The sequence below is a fragment of the Podarcis gaigeae genome (assembly GCF_964106915.1).
Source record: "Podarcis gaigeae genome assembly, chromosome: 12".
NCBI lineage: Eukaryota > Metazoa > Chordata > Lepidosauria > Squamata > Lacertidae > Podarcis > Podarcis gaigeae.
This window is the reverse complement of record NC_139688.1, coordinates 59,908,534-59,930,792: the sequence shown is the minus strand read 5'-3', so window position 1 is coordinate 59,930,792 and position 22,259 is coordinate 59,908,534. Positions and strand designations below refer to the sequence as shown.

The window sequence follows — 22,259 nt, the reverse complement described above, 5'->3', positions numbered from 1 at the left end:
ATCTCTATAGAATGGAGCAGACCTGAAATAGTAATGGCCTTTACTCTGCCATAGACCTGCTCTATGGCTTCAGTTTCCTCATATGATCCCCTTTGGGTTGATCACTTTGGGCTAGCAATGTGATTTGTGGAGCTGGCATTGCACTACCCAAAATCCTGTCCGAACATGTCGCTCTATGCCACCCATCCATCTCCATCTTTACCCTTGAATTGTCAGCCATATTCTTCAAGGTTGTCATTAACTTCTTTTCTGCACAAGCTAAATCTCTTCCAGCTTGTTTTTATGCATGAAGGAAGAGCTCTCATCTTACATGGACTTTCAGCTCTCTGTACCACATCAGCCTTTGGAATATATATCCTTCAAGATGATAGTGGTTCACCTTTACCAATATATAATAAATCCCTTCTGCTATCAAGCTTTGGATTACTGCTGCACGGGATGCTCCATGTTTTGACTTTTATCTCACTACTTCAGCTCTCAAAACCTGGAAATGATTAGACTCTGTCCACTCCTAATAAATCTCCAAGGACCTAAACAATGGCATGTTCCCTTTGCCAAAATGATGTTTTAACCCAGGATTAGGAACAGTAAAAGGACATGTTTGTGTCTCCCATCTCCAGGATTCGCACAGTGCATTGCATGATAATTAACTGTTTATATACTATTTGAAGCACATTGTGCTGTTGGCCCTCTTATAAAAATGGCTGTGATGCCAAAGGTATCCAGAATGCATACATATCGGTAGTGGTAGGGTTTCCCCCCATTTTCTTGTTTCTAGTTCTTGTTTCAAGCATCCTATTGCCACTACCATCTTCAATGCTCACCTTCCCCCTGTCCTATCATGCTCTCATTTAAAGATATGTAGGGCTGATTTAAACATTACATGAATACTATTGTTTCTGTTATGTGTCCCCCCCACCCCATGCAAATCACACTTCTGCCTTGTTTAGTTAAAGGGAAAGGACCCCTGACAGTTAAGTCCAGTCACAAATGACTCTGGGGTTGTGGCGCTCATCTCGCTTTACTGGCTGAGGGAGCCAACGTTTGTCCGCAGACAGTTTTTCCTGGTCATGTGGCCAGCATGACTAAGCCGCTTCTGGCGAACCAAAGCAGCGCACGGAAATGCCGATTACCTTCCTGCCAGAGTGGTGCCTTTTTATCTACTTGCACTTTGACGTGCTTTCAAACTGCTAGGTTGGGAGGAGCTGGGACCAAGGATTCAAACCACCGACCTTCCTATCGGAAAGTCCAAGGCTCAGGGGTTTACACCACAGCGCCACACCTTGTGTAGTCAGGGCAGAGTATATTGAAAGACACCCTAGCTGTGACATAAGCTGAGTCATAGGTATTTAAACTGTGCCACAATCCCTTATTTCAAGGATTCTGTTAAGAGATTTACTGCCTTTCTTCCTTTATCACACCCCGCCCAGTCTTCAGATGCAGCTGCTAATACTATTTCCTTCTTATCACTGTATCAAATTTCCTTGCTTTGCTAACAATCAAGCCTTTCAGTTCCATTAATCTTCAAGGCTACCTTGATCTCCATTCCAGATCTTCTGCTATTGAGTGCTTCTGGAAGAACTCTAAAGAACAGGCAGATTTACTTAACTACAAGTGAACTAGGCTTCCCCCAGACCAAGACTGACCGTATCCATGATGTGGCATTGATGTTTTGGTATCCTTCATGTTATCCTGCCATGCAGAGTCCTACAACTTTCTTGACTTGTTAAGACACTCCATAAAAAAACTAAAATAAACCCTCTTTTCCAGTTCATACCATTATGTGGGCAAGAAGGAAAAATAACAGCATATGTTAATGACAGGAGTTCAGAAATGGGGTGCAAGTGTGTGAACAGCAAGTTGTGGGAGGCACTGGCCCCACCTATGGAGACAGCGCAGTTAAAATAATAAAGGCCTTACAGGCATATAGGCAGTTTATTTTCTTTTTCTTTCTGCCTGTCCGCATCCCACTTCATTCCTTTATTTCCGTCTTCTCTCTCTTGCTTCATCTGACCCTCTTTCTCCCTTTCTCCAACATTCACTTGCTTCCTCATCCCCTTTTAACCTCACTCTGCTGCTTTACCCATATTTCAAAATTTTTCAATGTCTGATGTTTTACAATTGTTTATCTATGCTGTAAATTGCCCAGACTGGCTGGGTTTCCCCAGCCAGATGGGTGGGGTATAAATGATAAAATTATGATTCCTTTGATGACTGCTGCTGGACTGGGGCATTGGCCAAACCAAGCAACAAACCTAGCATGGTGTGGAACAGGTGGACTAGGAGGGCAGCCAATGGACATGCAGGAAAGTGAGTAGGTGAGCAAGCTGGCTGACTCGAGGGTGAACAGTTACTGCTGTGCTCAAGGTCAGGCCACCCTGTTTCGCCACCTGAGGTGAAATGGGAAGGTGCATCCCCTGCCGCCACTGCCACTCCCTGCCACAGCCACCGCTTCACTTGCCACTGCCCCTCGACGGAAGCCTTGCTCACTGGGGTCAAGGGGTGGCAGTTCCTCCTTGCTTCTCTGATGCTGGCAGCAGGGGCGGGCGAGGTGCCTGCAGGGGCACCACCCCTGGGATTCCACCACCCAGACAGCTCCTCCTCTTCCTTTGGATGTGGCTGCACATGGTTGCCAGCCTGCTCTGCCCCTACTTTCCTTCCAGGCCAATTGGAGGAAGCAGTGCACCACAATAATGGCGCACAATCAGTTTCAGGTAGAAAAGGAAGAGGAGGTGTGATGGCATCAGGACAGGGCAGAGCAGAGCAGAGCGCTAAGCAAGGATGGTAGCTGATCAGCAGCAGCAGCTCAAAGATTTAGGGTGCTTGCTCAGAACCCCAGAGACCAAGCCCTATGCCAAGTCTCAAAGTCCAAATTGGGGGGGGGAGGGAGGAATGGGGAGCCTAGTAGGCAGGCAGGTAGCAGACTTTTTGTCCTGTTATATATAGTAGCACAAGGTTGGAGTAACTAAGGGACCTGAAGATTTGATACTTTCCTTGGAATTTTTCTACCCTCACATAATGCAATTAAATGTTTTCTAGGCCTAGCTTTTCTGTAAAATGCACAAAACCTGAGTGAAATTGTGATTCAATTAATGCCGCTTGAATAAATAACACTTTATCTTATGCATTTCATAGGACATTATGTTATTGCAAGTTATTAGCAAAAGATGTCTTGGAAATATGCATAAAGTCAGCACTCTATATCCCAGCTTTTGGTTCTCGAATGCATCACCAAGATGACATCTTCTTCTGCCCTCAACTCTTTTGTCTTCCAGTGACAGGCCATACTGAACCCTGTCCCCCAGTTATCCTCCTTAAATAATGTGAGCTTGTTGCTACTTCCTGGCATAACTTCAAGCCATCATAAACTGAGGTAGGACTGGTCAGAAGAAGAGCAAGCTGCATGCAAAAGTGAACGAACAGGAGGAAAGTTCCTATCTCTTCTGAATGCACCTTAGGCATATAAATATATTTTAAAGCTTTAAAAAGCAGTTATCTCTACAAAATAATGGGAAACCTCTTCTCCCCCCCCCCCTTTTTTATAAAAAAACAACAACCCCAAATCATTCACTCATCCCATGGAGAAACTGTAACACCAGGAAATTGAAGTTAGGTATGTTAATGTTGTTCTTCTCTAAATACTGTTTGATTTGTGAACAATTAACTGTAGCAGGTGTGTGTGTGTGTGTGTGTGTGTGTGTGAGAGAGAGAGAGAGAGAGAGAGAGAGAGAGAGAGAGAGAGAGAAATACTGGCATGGCTTCCAGCAAGAACTCACCAGAAGCAGTTGCCACAAAATCCCAATAAGCAATACTTTGGGTAGACAACATCTTCCTGATTTGCCTCAGATGGTAAAACAGGACAGGCTACCCCTTCCTATGAGGTTTTCTGCTGACAATTATATATGGTTCAGTAGAATAAAAAAATATTACTTTGGTCACCTCATGAGAAGAGAAGACTCCCTGGAAAAGACCCTGATGTTGGGAAAGATGGAGGGCACAAGGAGAAGGGGACAACAGAGAACGAGATGGTGGGACAGTGTTCTCGAAGTGACCAGCATGAGTTTGACCAAACTGTGGGAGGCAGTGGAAGACAGGAGGGCCTGGAATGCTCTGGTCCAGGGGGTCACGAAGAGTTGGACACGACTAAACGACTAAACAACAACAGAATGAAAAAGGTGATTGCTCTTTTAGTGGATGTTCCATTTTAACTCCAATGAAATGTCTGCTGGTCAGAGGGACTAGTTTGACTGGGTAAACAGTTCTGACTGAAGTATATAAAAAGGGAAGTGCAGCATGGCTGAGAGGGAGTCAGAGTCTGTGGCGCCAAACTGAGGATGACAAAGAGGCTAAGCCAGAGCAAAGTGGAGAGTTGCTGGTGGCAGAAGGCAGCTGTTCAAGGGAAAAGAAGCTGAAATCACTGAAGGCTAAAGCTGAGAAGATCTGCAGGGAGAAAGAGACTCCAGCAGCAGTTCTCTAGGAGAGTGGCAGATGTTCACAAGAAGCTGGCCAAAGGAAGATTCCCATGGGAAAGAGAACTATTTGCTTAGAATAGGGAAAATAACTAGTGTACCATTTTAATTTTATATTAAAAAGTATCCTTTAACATCTAATTTGCAAATAACCTTATTGCATGATATTATAAATAAGTTAATAAAGTATATATTGGTTTGAATTTTAAATTTCAGTCTCCTATTCTGCTTGTCCTAAACTCAACTGATCTGTGTGCACACATTTGTGTATGTGTTGCTATGTGAATAAGAGAATGTTTAGAATTTAATAGCGACAGAAGAAACTAAAGAGATGTGATATCTAAGCAGGTTTCATTGTGGTTTGGGAGTTCTACCTGTGGGAACTGTAAAACTGAGCTCATCACATGCCTTGAAGAGCAATTCTTTATAGAGAAAAATATATTCTGAAATGTCTTGAAATTGGGTGGCAAGAGTAATGAAATTAATGAGCATGACTAAGTTATTCTATTTCAGTGGGTCTACTCTGGGTAAAACTTAGTTGAACTTAGTTGAATACCACACCTTTTCCCAGCCTCCTGCCTTTTGGGCCTAGTTCTCATTAACAGCTGCTAAGGTGGTCAATTTTAGATAAAGTTTGGACTTTGTCATTTTGGACCACAGGCTACTGGATGTTCCCTCTACATGTACATCCTTGGTGCTCTGACCTAGATGCTGAAGAGGTCCAGCTCAAAAGTTCTGGAGACACTGGCCCCAATATCTGTAAAAGTCTTGAGAACTAATCTACTGCACATTTTACCTGGTAAATGACCATGTTTTAAAAACTCCAGCTAGTTATTCACAGTGTTAGCTGTCCCTAGAAAGCATTTAGTCTCACCAAAATCATCTATGTATCATTTAAATCACCTCCCTGCCATATACCTGTTTTAATACTGGACTCTCTCCATCAATACCTCCATGCAGTAAAACCAGGGAACGCTCTTTCGCTTCTTCTGTTTAAGGAAGCTGTGGTTCATTTAATACAAAGGGGGGTGGGGACACACTTTCAAAATGTCCGAAATAAGCATTGTGAAAATATATATAACCAGCAGTTATGAAGCATTTCCCCCTATTAGTGGATAACAAGAATGGGACTTTCTGCAAGTCTTCAATTCATATGTTAAAACAGAGCTTTAATTCTGGCAAAAGTAACTGGCAAAAGACATTTCAAAAGACAAATAAGCAAATAAGCCAGCTGCATGAAATGCACAAGGAGACAGGAAATGAAGACTAGGTCACCTGATCAAAGTCTGAAGTTACTTTTTGTTTATGTACAATCTGCCGTTGCTGTGGGAGCGGCGCCATTAAGGCAACCAGAAACTGAAAGCCCTGTTGGTTTTCTTTTCTAATATAGTCTAACACTTTTACTCATCAGCCCTTTGCCTGAACCCCATGACAATAGATTTCTGCGGAGCAAAACAAGGGGTGCCATTGTCTAGGAAAGAGGCTACTTTTTACTCCAAAAGGCAAAGCACTTCTTGGATTTTTTTTTTAAAAATGACTTTCCAAAATTTCAACAGAAAATATACACATCCTTGGTAACAATTTACTGAAGCAACCTAAATAGAAGACAAGAATAGTTAAATATGTCCAGATGTAGGTTGGGAATCTTAATTATTAATTATATTTATATGCCAACCTTCCTCCAAGGAGTTCAGGAAGGTGCACATGTCTATTTTGTCCTCACAACCACACTGGGAGATCCATTAGGCAGAGAGAGAGAGAGAGAGAGAGAGAGAGAGAGAGAGAGAGAATGGCCCAAGCTTTCATGACTGAGTGGGACTTTGAATCCAAACAGCTGATCCCTGCCCCCTGAAATGATGGGGGAAAGTGGAGTGGAACACCTGAGGTTCGCACGGACTTTTTAATTTCAGGGATGGTTTGAATTCCCCACTTTTTCTAAAAATAATAAGGAGTTCTGAATCCCTAATTTCTGTCCTTCGATGTCCACACACAGAAGGTACAAGTTCAGAAATAGGATGTGGCTCCAAAGGAGCCCCTTGAAGCTTCTGTTGTCTTGTGGGGAGAATGTCTGGCTGCAGCTAACTATTTGTCTCAAAGAATGTTATTTAAAGGCTCCTCAAGGTTTTTTTTAATTGAATTCTAAGATTACTCACAAACATTTCACAGATGTGGAGATGAGGCCAGAAATTGCTTCTGGTTTTTCACTCCCTCCTTAGGAGGAAAATGAAGGAGGCACTTTATGATCCAATTAGTGTCTCCAGGAACTCTCTAATTGCTTTGTAAAGCAGTACGGCATAGTGGAGGGAAAAGAAACAGAGGATGGTTAAAATATCGAAAAATATATGTAGATATTGTTTTCACTGTGCCTTCATCTCACAGCAATCTCAGTGGAGGGGGGTGGATCTCAGCTACTGTTTTGTGTAAGGCACTTTTTGACAAGTGTGCCATTGAGATTTGCTCAGAAATATGGGGAACAGCATTATTTATCCCCACTGGAGAACCCACTCTCTTCAAGTTTCTTCAGTAAACTCTTTCAGCTTCCTAAATAAGTTTCTTGACAAGAAGGGGGGAGGGAGCAATATTCCAGTATGCAAGAAAGGTGCCAGAAACTGCAATCATGTCACATGAATCCCTTTTAAATTATGGTATTTGTTACCAAACCAAATGTCCATTTTTAAATGTTATTTTGCAAGCTATGTTGTTATGCTATTTGCCCATTATCCCAGGCACTGGATGCAAATCAGTTTTGTTATTGCAGTAGTGAGGCCAAGGACAATCATTTCAGTGCAGTATGGTATCAAAGTTGTAATCTATTTATTTGTGGAGTACGAATAGATACTGAGGACAATCCTAGTGGTCATCCAGAATAGCCGTTCGAAAAGAAGAAGAGGAGGAGGAGTTTAGACTAGATATTCCGCTTTATCACTACCCTAAGGAGTCTCAAGGCGGCTAACATTCTCCTTCCCTTCCTCCCCCACAACAAACACTCTGTGAGGTGAGTGGGGCTGAGAGACTTCAGAGAAGTGTGACTGGCCCAAGGTCACCCAGCAGCTGCAGGTGGAGGAGCCAGGAAGCGAACCTGGTTCACCAGATTACGAGTCCACTGCTCTTAACCACTACACCACACTGGCTACTTTAAAGTTCTCCATGACATATTGTCATGAATAGGGATTTTCAGCTCTAACAAATATGGAAGATCAGAAACGAGAAAGTCTCCTTTGTGTTGATAAGGAGATGAGAGTTAGTTTGTCTCAGATTAGACTTAATATAAATGAGATTACCCGGCAAAAGCAAGCTCACACCTCTCGTTGAGTTTGTATAGATACTTAAAGTACATATGTAAGAGGCTCATTTATAATTATATTTTGGGAATGATTCATTTTCTTATGTAACTGCATTGTTTTACAATTTCCATGATCATATCATAAAGCAGTTGTGTTCTATGTTGTAAATCAAGCACTGCTAGTTGTTGTTTCTTTTTGCTTTGCAATGTGTTTCTTATGAATTATAAAAAAAATATCAGTGTGGCGTGAGTAGATTTTTATTCTGAAAAATGCTTGAGAACCTCTGGTGTAATGTGTAAATGGGACATGTTTGGATACATGGGCCATACAGACACATTCAGCAGAAAGCCAGGCTGGGCTGTCGTTTCCTCCTCAGTGCATACTTGGTAGCAACCTGGTTTGTCATGTAAGACAATGGGTCCAATTGCTACCATTTTTGAAATGCAATTTGTTGGCTGGTTGGTTTTAAAAGTATATATCCTGCTCCATTGTTTCAGTGTGGACAATTACTTAATGCACAATAGTCACTAAAACGTCAAAAAGTCAACCTATCTAAAAAGGCTAGGTGAACAGGAAAGTCTTAATATGATACCTAAATGGTGACAAAGGAGGCGACAGTCAGTCTTCCTGGGCAGGAAAATCCACAAAAGAAAGGCAGCAGCCAAAAAAAGCCTTTCCTCTGGTTGCCACCCAGCCCACTTCTAGAAACATCTAGAGAAGGGCATTGACTGCTAACCTAAGCATGCATGTAGGTTAGTTAGAAGAGCAGACTTTCCTTGAACGACCTGAGTCTTGGACCATTCAGGGCCTTACAGGTAAGTGCTAGCACCTTGAGTTGAGCTTCAGAAGTGGGACAGCCACCAGCAAAGCGCTTGCAAGCATTCACATCACAAGGTCAGTTGTAGAAATGGGAGCAGCATTGCTCATTCATGTTAAGTTGCTTTTAAAAAAACTTTGCTCCAAGTTGGCAATTTTTGCTTTTGATTGAAACAAATACTTTTAGTTCACCAAGGTTTGGTTTTGTTTCTATTGAATTGTACTGGTATCATATGAAACCTGACATCGCAATCCACTGACCATCTTGAATATTCTAAAGTAAACCAAATTCAAACCCACACATTTGCTGCACATAGCAGTAAGTCAGAGCTAAGTAAAGAAGAAAGGTCATTTCCAGTTCCATTAAGTAGAAACAAATTTTGTCTGCAAACATAAAACCTAACACTAAATTAACTTCTGGCCACTTTTAACATTCTTCACGCATATCTTTCACATTCTATTTGACAGACAGTACTTCAAACTAGCCCTATTACTGAACTTGCTCTCCATTTTCTGTCACATGCCCCTTGACATTGTAAACATGGGTCTATGAGCCAATTTAGATGAACCATTTACCAGCTCTCTTTTTATTTTGATCAAACAGCTTGACCTCTGTTTTATAATTCCTAAACCTGTATCAACTGCTCCTTTGAAAAACAAAAACAGAAAACAAGCCCACATACAACTCTAAGAGAACAGAGCTCTTTCTATTCTAATACAGATGTTTAACATACACCATCTTTCCCAGTGATTTATTGCATTGTCTTCTGGGCAGAAGGTCTGATCAGTAAGCAAACCGCATTGCCAGGATTCATGACCCATGTTATAATGAATGCAGAAAGAATCAGTGACAAGCAAATCAAAATAAAAGGGAAGGGGGCAGGGGAATCAGTAGCATGTGAAATAACAGCAAAGTGGCCAAATGCTTAGGACCTTCAGGTAATATTTTTTATATATAATAATAATAATTTTTAAAATGTATATCCCGCCCATCTTGCTGGGTTTCCCCAGCCACTCTGGGCGGCTTACAACATAAATAAAAACACAACAAAACATCAAACATTAAAAAAACAAAATATCCTATACAAGCAACAAACAAATAGAAACCAATAATAACCAAAATAACAATAATTGTGTGTTCAGACCCAGAGACCTCCCCCCTAAATAAATTCACACTTGACTCAAATTTTAGTTTTTGTTTTTGGCAGAATTTAGGCCACAACTTTATTGATTACAGAAGGTGAGTGATTGCATAGGCTCTGGTTCGACTAGCTCCCTGCACTCTTGCAGGCAGCGCTGATTCCTTTAACGGAATACCCTTCACATAGGGATGGCAAGACCGCTCTCCCATGCCTACTACCTGAATCAGCGCCCATCCGCCACACGAGCACCGCGCTCACCACCAACCACTCACACCTGTAACCAATCCCTTAACCCCGCTAACACAGCGGTCAGCCACAAATCATACCCAATCACAGACAGATGAACCCCATCAAGCCTGTAAAGTGACGCATCATGGAAGGTAATGCCCAGGTGACGGATCACTGTCCCACCCAAGGCCAGAACCTTCTTGGCCACTGGCTCTGCATGTGCCTCCTGGCCCTCTCGGTGGCAGCTGTACACACATCGCTGCAACAGCTGCAACCAAAAGGTTTTGAGTCCAGAAAGAGCTTCCTTCAACTCTTCCAAGTCCTCCTGCATGCGGGACCGCAGGCTCAAGCTGGGAGCTTCTGGCAAATTGTTCTTACCCAGCTGCATCACCATCGCCGCAGGCGTGCCTTCTGCAGACACCTTCGCCCACACCATCAGGAGAGGCTTCTCCCAACGCATTCCTCGTCTGGACACCCAGGAGACACACACGCAGTCAGGGAGCCCGAGTCTGCATACAAATCAAGACTCCCCCCACCTGCCAGCCCAGTGGACAATGCTGTGCCTGACTATCCAGACGTGCAGGGCAGGCGGACCTAGGAATGAAGAAAACAACATTAATAACTGCACCTCAGTGCCGCATCTGAACATAACCCCTGTATGCATCAGATTTCCAGCAGCCCAGATCCTTGATCCTTTCAACGGACAGACCCCAGTGTGCAGCAGTAGTAGCTGCACAAAAGCAGAAAGAATGAGGTGCAAACGTACTGTCCAGCAGGCCCAGAAGGGTCTTAAACCTCGCTCCCTTCACTCACACCTGAAGGACCATGAGCCTCAAAAACAGTAGAAGACATGGAGGGGCCAGGCTGAGAATCAGGCTGCCTCCCAAATTGCTGGGCCAGCATCTCAAGTTCTGTATTAAACCTAGTTACAGATAGGTAGCCGTGTTGGTCTGCCATAGTCAAAACAAAAAAATTCCTTCCAGTAGCACCTTAAAGACCAACTAAGTTAGTTCTTGGTATGAACTTTCGTGTGCATGAGCTTTCGTTTCGCATCTGAAGAAGTGTGCATGCACAGGAAAGCTCATACCAAGAACTAACTTAGTTGGTCTTTAAGGTGCTACTGGAAGGAATTTTTTTGTTTTGTATTAAACCTAGTCATGGCAGCAGGGTCTGAACCAATATTAGCCATAATTGCAGTCAAGCGATCTAGTGTAAGCTAAGGGACCACAGGAGCCGGAGCTGAATGCAGTGACTGAGATAGACCTCTAATCACCCTCTAAGAAGGGAGAGCAGGACTGGGATTCCTTTTAATAGGCATCTCGATTCCTTCCTTACCCGGGGGGGGGGGGGGTACTAAATCAACGTTCATGGGACCCACACCAACTAAGATGGAGCTCCAGCCAAAACAAGTTGGCGCTCCTGCCAAAACTAGGCAGGGACGAACCTCTCTTTGCAAAGGAACCCAAAATGGCGGCCAGAATGAAAGAAAGGGGTTTCCTGCCCTTAGACAATACTCAACCAGCCTTTACTCAAAAGGGGGACACAGAAATCAGTATTGAAATAGAGAGGGATCTCTCAATGTAGCCAAACTACTCAAAGCGCCGAACAAAAGTGCCCAGAGAGCAACAATTGCAAATTGCCCAAAGTCACGTTAGCTAAAAAAACCAAACCCAAAGCTGGAGCTGCAGCCAAACTACAGGGACACCAGCCAAATGGGCAGAGATCAAGGGGCAGCGGCAAGCTCTGCAACCACGAGCACCCTAGGGCTGGAGCCCCTGTGGGGCAAAGCCCTGCTAGAAAGAAGGGAAGGAGAAGGGAGGGAGGGGGAAGAGGACAACTCAAAAGGGGAACAATAAAGAAAGCATTAACAAAAGGGGAAGAATAACGGAAAGAAATCACCAAGACGATCCGTTTTTAGCCAGTTGCCCCAACCCAAGAGTTGTTCCAGCAATGTCCCTCCAGCCTCCCAGGAGGACACAAAGTGGCTTCAAATTAGTGTGAAGGTAAGTACAAATATGCATCCATGAATACAAGGGAATAATACAAAAATGGAATTAAAGCAACAGCAACAATGTAAATTTTAAAAAATGTACTGCATATTTTGGGTCTATGGACTGCAATAAAGTTTTGTGTATGTGTGTGTAAATAAAAAAACAATATGGTGACATGCATTCCAAATTCTATCATAATAGGATAGTGGATTTTTACTGTGGCCCTTATTGCTAACATAAAAAATATGTGAGTGCCAAGTCAAAACAAATTTATTTGATTTTTTTAATACCATAAAGAAATAACATTTTGAGTCACTATTTCCATGAGGGCTAAATATCACAGCTGTAGTCCAATGGCACACAGTGTAAGTCTCTCCAGTGTTTGGGCAATGTCAATGTGGCTGCGATGAACAAATGGCCAATTAATTGTTTTGCTTTTATTTTTGATTTCAACATCCAAGTGTTTTTAGTTTGCTTGGACAAAGGGAAGCACATGCTTCAGTAAACGGAAAGCCACATGATGATTCCAGACAAATCCACTAAAACAACAAACTTTGTTGAAAAACTTTAAAATATAATACATTTTAAAACTAGAAAACAAATCTTAAATGTATGGGTAACCCTGGAAGGCACTGGGAGAAGGAAAGACATTGCTTTGCTGTCAACTCTGGTAATCCTCAGGCAACATTTGTATGGGGTTTGCAGTTTGATAATCTCCACTGGCAGCCTGCCTCCTTTGTTCTGAAACTAGACCTAAAGAGAAGAACTGAGAGCCTGAACCACTTCCATCATTGTTCAACATCTGTACAGGATTTGCAGCTGGATAATTCCCCATTGCATGACTGTTCCCCACTGCACACCAGGGAGTATTACTGCTTGATGCAATGCAGAAGTTACCAGCCAGTGGTGGAGGCTGCCTCATCATCTCCCCACCATAATATGGAACTGGGCAGTTGCTTACCTGGGACGTCTCACAAAACCCAGTTCCAGCTTGCTGGTAATGAACTGGATTCAACTCCTGGGAGTTCTGGTACTGTGAAGTATAGAGGTGCTCTCCTGGTTAAGTGTTGCTGAGAGGTGGCTGCCAGAATCCTCCTCCTTAGCTTTCGGGATAATGGAAGTTGTGCGGCTAGTAGCTGCATGTGGATACTTGGGCTGCTCCCTGGACTGTTTCTTGGGCTGCTGCCCAGGCTGCTTCTTGGACTTCTTCTTCTGTCACAGTGGCTATAAGGAGCTATAGCACAGTTCCTGATCATTATTTTGGAACCAGTCCTCTTTCTTCTAGCTCTTCTGTTCTGAAATCAGGTGTGCACGCGATCTTCCTCGACTCCGATGCACCTTGCCTCTCTGGTCTCATATCTGGGCTACACAATATCTTCAAATGCCTTTTTCAGAAGCTAGACATGGACTTCCTTATAAGTGGTCCTTTGTTGCCTCTCTCCTCTGACTTTGGCGTGGCTTCCTTCTTGGTTGGTGCTTTTCATCCTGCAAAAACTTTGTTGAATTGTCTCTTTAAATTTGAAGATTCATTATTGTTCCACAAGATGTGTATTTCTTTAAAGGCCAGAGCAAATAACGTGACTTAGTTTTACAGCTGTGAAGCAGTATAGCAGGTGCTATTAAGTTGTGGCAATTAAGCTGTTGGGTGTGGCATATAAAGAGCAGCATGTAGCTCTCTCAATACCCTGCTGAATGGGTCATACTTATTGATATATTGTGATTTAGTGTAAAAGGAGTTTTTGTTTTTGTTATTAAAACCTAGCAAAAGTTACTTTTGTGTTTCTTGAATGTGTGGTCTCCCCAGCACGCCTTCTGCAGCGCAACTAATCTGCACATGACCAACACTCCTAAGTTGATTTCCCCTTGAAAATGGATACTTGTTTGCCCAGGATCACTCTATTGGCTCAGTCATTTAGTATACCACTAAATATGCAACTTGAGCAGTAAGACTATCCACAGAGGAGCAGCAAAGAGGAAGATGGGTCAAGTAGGGTCAAAGGATTACAGCTTGAATGTATGAAGAGCCCTCCACAACTGTTCCGCAGGTGGGCTGGGAGTCTGATGGCATCTTCCCCCATCCTGATTGCTTGAGGCACTGGGACATGTAATGGTGATGATGAGAAAGTATAAGTTGGTGCAAAACTTACTGGAGGGGTGTATGAAATCCTTTCCTGTGTTGTAGCGGGGGGGGGGGGAGTTCAGCAATTTATGGTGCAGCGGCTGTTGCTGGAAATGACTGCCCTCAATCCAGCTCCTCTGTCTTTCCACCATAGGCTCCAAAGTAATATATCCATTAATGTCAAATAATATCAAACATTAATATCAAAATGTGCACTTTGACAACCCTATTTCATATAATTAGATACAGATGGCAAGAGCAGGAACCACACAGAATAATGGTGTCAGACTACAAGGTAAAGTTTTCGGGGGGGGGCGCGAAAGGGGTATGCATACCCCCTAAACATTTTGTGAATCTAAGTTTGGCCTCATTGAGGGGCAGTATTTCAATATGAGTAGGAAAATGAGAATACTACATCTCTGAACAAAACTCTTGGCAAAAAATAAAATAAATCCATAGCTGTAGGAAACAAAACTTTCATCAGGTTTTAGTTTTATCCAACATGCAGATATTTCAATCTCAGACCTTCCAAGTGTCCCTATTTTCCAGGGACAGTCAGTCCTGAATTTACAGAAGCTGTCCCAATTTCTGATTTGATCCCAGAATGTCCTGCTTTTCCTTAGGATGTCCCTATTTTCATCAGAGAAACATTGCTGAATATGGAGTTATCCTACCCTTGAGCCATCTAAAGGCAGTCCTGTATAGGAAGGTTTTTTAATGTTTAATGTTTTATTATGTTTTTATATATATTGGAAACCTCCCAGAGCGGCTGGGGCAACCCAGTCAGATGGGCAGAGTATAAATAGTAAAATTATTATTATGGAGTAGGACGTCCCTATTTTCATTGGAGAAATGTTGGAGGGTGTGCAATCTATGTTGAGTAGTTAAAGAGAGTGAAAACCTTCATAAATATGTTGTTTTCCTGCAGCTCTGAATTCTCATCTCCTTTTTGTGTTACCATGAGATATATTTTTCTTGATGTGGGGAGAGGGTACTCATAACTTTTAAATGTAAACCTCTGTGAAAGAGACTGTGTGGTGTGCATCTAAAGGGAAAACACATTGTCCTTGATGACTTGTGATCCTTGAACCCAAAAGAACAGCAATTCATCATGATGGTCTCATTGCACTTCCTTGACTTTACCTGTGCCACTTGTAAACTGTGGATTGCACAGGCTGATCTATGTAGGGAGCTGGCGGTGCTGCTTAGGAGTAGGGCGTCAACCAGATGACCTTTCCAGCACTGTACAACAATGAAATAAATTTCAGCAGCCTATCCTTTTGTGAAACTGAATAACCTGAATATGTTTTATGTGACTTTAATTTGAATCGGGGCATATCTCTTTTTTCCCATAATCATACTAGCATTTTGCAAACATATTTCAAGTAATGCTTTCCCACTGTATAATACCTTCAAAAATAAAGGCCTTACATTTAGGAATGATAGAGGTGAAAGAAGACCTGCCTATACAGTAAGATATCCTTTCAGCAAATATGCAGCTGCTGATAAGCAATATAGGTAAATGATATGACAAGGAAGCAAGAGGCTATTATAGTCTGTGCTGTATTATTACCTATCTGGAAGATTTATTTGGCCAATATACTGACACTGAGGAAGCTTGAAATAGTGCAGTGGGCATGCCGCAAAAAATATAGCACAGCGTATGCTTCATTAGTAGAGATGCTCCATTTTACTAGTGGGGATTGCAGAGGGAAGCGAAGCTAATTATTTAAAATGACAAATCTGGTTGGGAGGTAGACCCACTCTGTGCTTGTGATTTGTCACAGCTCCACATGATTGATGGGACCATCTAAAATTAGTGATAAGAGAACCTATAAAAATTTTGGAAGCGGCATTCACATTTTTTACCCTCCAAAACCAAATATATTTTAGATTGGTGTGGGTCCTTTCTCGTTTGTAGTGTCCTCTGGGTTTTGCTCAGTTTAGAGGCCAAGATCCAAATAATGACTTTAGGCCTCTTTGGTCTAAAATACCTTTTCTATTTTGAATCTTTCACATACACCCCATGCTGTACCATACATTGCTTTCAAAAATCTCCTCCATTGCAAAAGAATATTGTCATGCATAATTAGGCACTGCTCTTAAAGAAACACAAGTTCAAAGTATCCCTGAACTGTAGGTTTCAAGAGTGCCAAAAGGATTTTCTGATTCCAGTACACCTAATGGGTCCTGGGCCCTCTGGCTCTCTGCCCCATCTGAAATCTATTCACAATAATTCATTTCACAAAGGGAAAACTTGCTGGAGAAGCTGAGTACAAGACAGAGGTGGGGTCTGAACCACAAAGCCACTCCTGCTGCAACCTGTACACCCTGCTGCAAACTAAGCTCCTATTTCCCAGATGGCAAATCTTGCCCAAGAAACTAAGTACAAGGTGTATAAGCCCCAAAACACAAACCATGCCTTTTAACCCCCAGTCTTCTGCTGCAAACCAGACAACCATTTCACAGAGAGCAAGCGAATTAATCTCTTTAAATCACCTCTGAATACAATCTTCTAAGATCAGCCATTCCCCCAAATGAAACAGAAAACAACAGGCTTCTGATATTAGTGCTGCACAAAATAATTATTCTGCTTTCTTTCTTTAACCATTGTCCCTCAATTAACAATAAAATAAATTACACTAGAAAATTATCATCAAGGTGAGAGAAAATTCCAGTGAAATTCTCAGGTGCCAGGTTTTTTGTTGCATTTACCATTATTTCAAGGTGGTTTGGGGGTTGTGTAAATGCTCTTTCATTCATTTGACAAATAACATGATCTCCTTGGCTAGGCATTCTTGTAAGCTCAGGAATTCATGGGGGCTGCCTACCATGTTCCTGATAACAGTTCATCACCATACTTATTTTAAGTGGAGGTCTTTTTACTTCGAAAGATGATTTTAAAAGGTAAAGGGAATTTTTGTCCTTAAACACTTTCTGGCTTCCGTGCTTCAATTAAAATCCAGGGGTCACTTCTCCCTTTGGGCTTTTTCAGATCAGGAAGCATGGCCAACAATTAAGGATGCAGAGCTCTGGAACAACTTTTTTTTGGGGGGGGAGAACAAACTACTCCTCAGCTCCCTTGTAAGCTCAACCCAACACTAAGGCCTCATACACACTATATATTGAAACCAGTATTATACCAGTTCAGTCAGGCATGGTTTTCCCCAGAGAATCCTGGGAACTGTCAGAATGGGGTGTAATGCCCATGAAAGCTGAAACTCTTAGACTAGCCATGCTTTTCTGGTTAAAAACTATTTTTAAGCAGGTATCAGATTTTCTCCTGACAATTTTGGAAGAGATGGACCCAAACTCATGGAGGCATGAAATACAGTCACCTGCCACGAGTTTGGGATTCTCTACCTCTTTTCTTTTGATGCAAGGTTTTGAGAGAGCTGAAGAATGAATACTTCAAAAGCTTAGGGACTTTAAGATGCAATCACGAGCTGCTGAAATCAAGACTTGTCAATCCAGTAATTTGTATGCTTCCTTTATTCCATTGAATTTATCTCTTTCAAGATATCTGGTACACCTACCAAACGTTAAGATGAGGGTAGCCTTCACACAGGCAAGATGAAATGTCCTTCCACTAGCAGACTGAATGGGCTGGAACAAAGGAATTCCTGAGAAGGAGAAAGTTTGTGGTTGCAACTCTGTGTCCATAGAAGATAAAACTCATGCACTCCTGGAATACCCTTTTTATAATGATCTTAGAAATAACTATATTTACCAATTGGAAGGTCATCCCTAGAAAGACTCTTTTTTTTTTTTTTTTTTGGCTGTCCAATGTACATCCTTCAGAATATCTGATTTTCTTGCTAAGGCTCTACAAATCCATTGTATTAAACTTAAAAGGGGTATGGGAAATGTAAATCTCTGTTGTTGTTGGTTGTTGTTGTTGTTGTTGTTGCTGTTGCTGTTGTTGCTGCTGCTGCTGCTGTCATCATTTTCATATGTATAGTGGCTGTCTGCTAAAACACAATAAACTGACTTGACGTCTTTTTGATGTATGCTTACCAGAAATGGCTTCATGTTGGGGGAAGTGGAGGGATGAGACAGTTGCTGATTTGGGCCTCCACCGCCACCTTTGTTGCTGCTCCTGGGAGTCGCAGAAGTCCGGGTGGTGGGAGAAGAGGGAAGACTATAACAGTTTTACAATTAATTGAAGAAAGGGAGGTTTAGCCAACCTTTGCTCTAAAGACTGACCCCTAGGACTATTATGTGGTGTTTGGGCAAGGTTACGGTTCTTCCGATCTCGGTCACTCACACCTGCCCAGGTCCCCTGTTGTGTTCCTTTGTCATCAACCAACTGTGCCATGTCCCACCAATAATCAAACTGAAAATCTATCAAAGAACGGTAAGAATACTCCAGTCGTTTGCAATTGATGGGATTTACACACATTTACAGTAACTTTCATTGAATAAAGTTTTCTAAAACAACATATATCTATGCACTTACAGCACTTATAGTTGCATTGATTTAATCTGAAATTAAATTAATCAAATTTCTTCACACTCAAACAAATGTCTGAGAAATGCAATCCTTGCTTTTGAGATGACATTCTAAATTTGTCTTTGTGCAGAAAGTCTCACTTCTCCTCTCTGGTTAAAAGGGAATGTTTTCAGGTAACAGTACTGGGTAAGACCTTCTTTGCTTGAGAACTTGAAGAATGATATTTTATCAGAATGAGCAGAACTGAACTACATAGACTAATTAGCTGACTCAGCTTAACTTGGTTTTATTTGCAGTTGCAGTTGGTCCCTTACCTTTCCTGCCCCGACCTGGCCACAGTGATCCATGCGACGGTCATCTCCAGGCTTGACTACTGTAATTCGCTCTACGCGGGGCTGCCCTTGAAGCTGTCCCAGAAACTCCAGCGGGTACAGAATGCTGCAGCGAGGCTCCTCACGGGGTCTCTGCCATGGGAGCATATTCACCCAGTGCTTTTCAAGCTGCACTGGCTCCCGGTGGAGTACAGGGTCAGGTTCAAGGTGCTGCTTTTGACCTTAAAAGCCCTTCACGGCCTGGGACCCTCGTACCTACGGGACCGCCTCTCCTGGTCTGCCCCACGGAGAGCCTCAAGGTCCATAAATAACAACAGCCTAGTGGTCCCGGGTCCTAAGGAAGTTAGATTGGCTTCAATCAGAGCCAGGGCCTTTTCAACTCTGGCTCCAGCCTGGTGGAACGCTCTGCCTCATGAGACCAGGGCCCTGCAGGATCTGATCTCTTTCTGAAGGGCGTGTAAGACAGAGTTGTTCCGCCTGGCCTTTGGCTTGGAGCCAATTTGATTCCCTCCCTCCCTCTCTTTCTTTTTTCCTTTCCTTCTTCTCCTGCGATGAGGCTACATTTTAATATTTTAATGTTCCATTATTTTAATGTTGTATTTTATTTTTGTTGTTAAGTTGTAAAAATTGTTTTTATTATTGCTTGTAAGCTGCTCTGAGCCCGGCCTTGGCTGGGGAGGGCGGGGTATAAATAAAAAATTATTATTATTATTATTATTATTATTATTATTATTATTATTATTTGCCATGGTGATCTGTGCTCTGGAGTACTGAGTGAGTACAAGCTGGAGTACAATGGTACCTCGGGTTACAGATGCTTCAGCTTAGAGACTCCGCTAACCTAGAAATAGTACCTCAGGTTAAGAACTTTGCTTCAGGATGAGGCCCCATTAGCTAAAGTGATACTTCAGGTTAAGAACAGTTTCAGGTTAAGAACAGACCTCCAGAATGAATTAAGTTCTTAACACGAGGTACCACTGTACTGAGTGAGTTCTACATGGGCCTGCCAGAAGTTTGGCTGCCAGATTGTTGACAGCTCTGCCCAGATGTGTGCATATTACATCACTTTTACAAGAATTTAATTGGCTTGGACCCAAATATTGAAGGAGCACAACAACCTGTCTGCATTATAAAATCTGTTGAGACTTTCTCCTTGTCCCTCCATTATCATAGATATGCTACTGAGTTGCAAGATGGAGGGCTTTTCCAGCAATGGTTCCCTCCCAAAAGAGACTTGCCTGGTGCCTGCACTGCAATCTGTGCAGATTTATTTCAAATTGTTAGTGTTCTGATGTGGTGTTATGCATTTTATCTGTTGTTTTATTGTTGTAACTACATTGTGACAAAATAATGGCACATTGCCCTGCAAACCAAATAAAACAAAGGGTGGTAAATAAATAATGATGAAAAATGCTAAGCTCAAAAATTAAAATTATTAATAATTATTAATTAATGCTGGCTGTATCCTTTGTAAAGCAAAATAATGTTAATAGTTCATTGGTAGAACCTTAAATAATTGGCAACTCATTGGACATCTTTACTGAATGCTCTCATTGCCAAATGCAGGGAAGCCATCGGAAATTTAGGAACTGTGGCATACCTTTCCTACCCCACAACCAGGAAAGATGCTATGGGGTCTCTTGACCAATGCATCTATCTTTACACTGCCTGTTGGATCAGGCTGGCCGTGGGCTAAAGCCATCATTACCTGTGGTATATGTGCCTTCTTCTTCTTCTTTTGTCCTGCTGCCACTTCTCACCAAACATTTATTTGCTAAACTTACTTGTTGTGAGTTTAAACTAGAATAATTCCATGTATATCACCTTTAGCTCATTCGAGCAAAAAATAGAATACAAATTAGACACATATATAGATGCTGAAACTACTGGCCTAATTATCTGAATGAGAAGAGGCTTGTGCAAGATAATTGGTTTGTTGGACATAGAACTGGGGGTGTAACAGTTCAAGTTTTAGGATTCATTCTGGAAACTACCTATTTCTTATTGTACTTATTCTGGAATTAGATTGTTGTATTGAACCTAGGAGGAATGATGGGATCATGGATATATCTGTGCATTTAAAAAACATTTGAGACTGTCTGGAGTAAGAAAAGTCTAAATGAATAAATGAAAGTAGAACTCTGAGGATGAGTTCAAAGAGTCTTCGAAAGAAAATTAAACCCAGCGCTGACATGTCCTTCTGTTGTGCATGCAAATAAGTATTTTGGTATAGTAATTCCATATCTATAAGAGACAATGGTGACACATTAGAGTATAGGATCAGGAGGGTGATATTAAATTACCTCCCTTTCAAAAAGTGCCATGGAATTAGCCAAGTTTTGCAAATTTTCATTTAAATAGTATTAGACACACATTTTAAAATAGCAAAGTCTGTTCACTGCATGCAACTGATTAAATTGAAAATATAAATCATATTTGAGGGGGTTTTCTTTTTACACAATTGTGGCACATCATTAGTCCACTACTGCTCTCAGAAATTCACAGAAAAACACAGACAGTTGGAATCAACAGACTGGAACCAGATTCTAGGGTAAACAAGATCTTAATATTTCCTTTTGTCAGCCGCTGTTTCTTAAAGTTGTGTCAGCAAAACTGCTATTTTCTTTCATAGAGGAGATCTGCACAACAAATATAAACTAGCTTAATAGTACAGTACTAGCTCCCAATCTAAGATTTGAAAACTTCCCAAATACAGACAGACTCTGTGTTGCAACTTTTGATACTTTCATATTATTGGAACTGCAGGGTTTGGCTGTCTGTCTGTCTGTCTGTCTGTCTGTATTTAGTATGCTGCCCTTCATCCAAAGATCACAGGGCACTTCACAACGTAAAAATACAAAATGAAAACACAAAAGACATTAAAAAAACAAAAACAAACCAACAACCTATGTATCATAAACACATTTTAAAGGCATTGAATGTCAATCAGCCAAAGACCTGGTTACATAGAAACATTTTTACCTGGTGCCTGAAGATATGTAATGAAGGTGCCAGGTGAGCCTCCCTGGATAGAGCCTTCCACAAAAGGGGAGCCACCACAGAAAAGGCCTCTTCTTGCATTGCCACCCTCCAGACCTCTCGCAGAGGAGGCACACAATGAAGGGCCTCAGATGATCATAGAATCATAGAGTTGGAAGAGACCACAAGGGCCATCGAGTCCAACCCCCTGCCAAGCAGGAAACACCATCAGAGCACTCCTGACATATGGTTGTCATGCCTCTGCTTAAAGACCTCCAAAGAAGGAGACTCCACCACACTCCTTGGCAGCAAATTCCACTGTCGAACAGCTCTTACTGTTAGGAAGTTCTTCCTAATGTTTAGGTGGAATCTTCTTTCTTGTAGTTTGGATCCATTGCTCCGTGTCCACTTCTCTGGAGCAGCAGAGGTGATGAACACAAGATCTG

At 42.0% G+C, this 22,259-nt stretch overlaps 1 long non-coding RNA gene across 1 annotated transcript; it reads right to left on the bottom strand.

Moving 5' to 3' along the window:
* Nucleotides 1-8,625: 8,625 nt before the first annotated feature.
* Nucleotides 8,626-21,937, bottom strand: LOC310828707. The gene is made up of 3 exons (XR_014557076.1): nucleotides 21,817-21,937; nucleotides 11,091-14,025; nucleotides 8,626-10,861 (listed from the first exon to the last, which is right to left on the bottom strand). It is a non-coding gene; the product is annotated as an uncharacterized lncRNA (long non-coding RNA).
* Nucleotides 21,938-22,259: the final 322 nt, after the last annotated feature.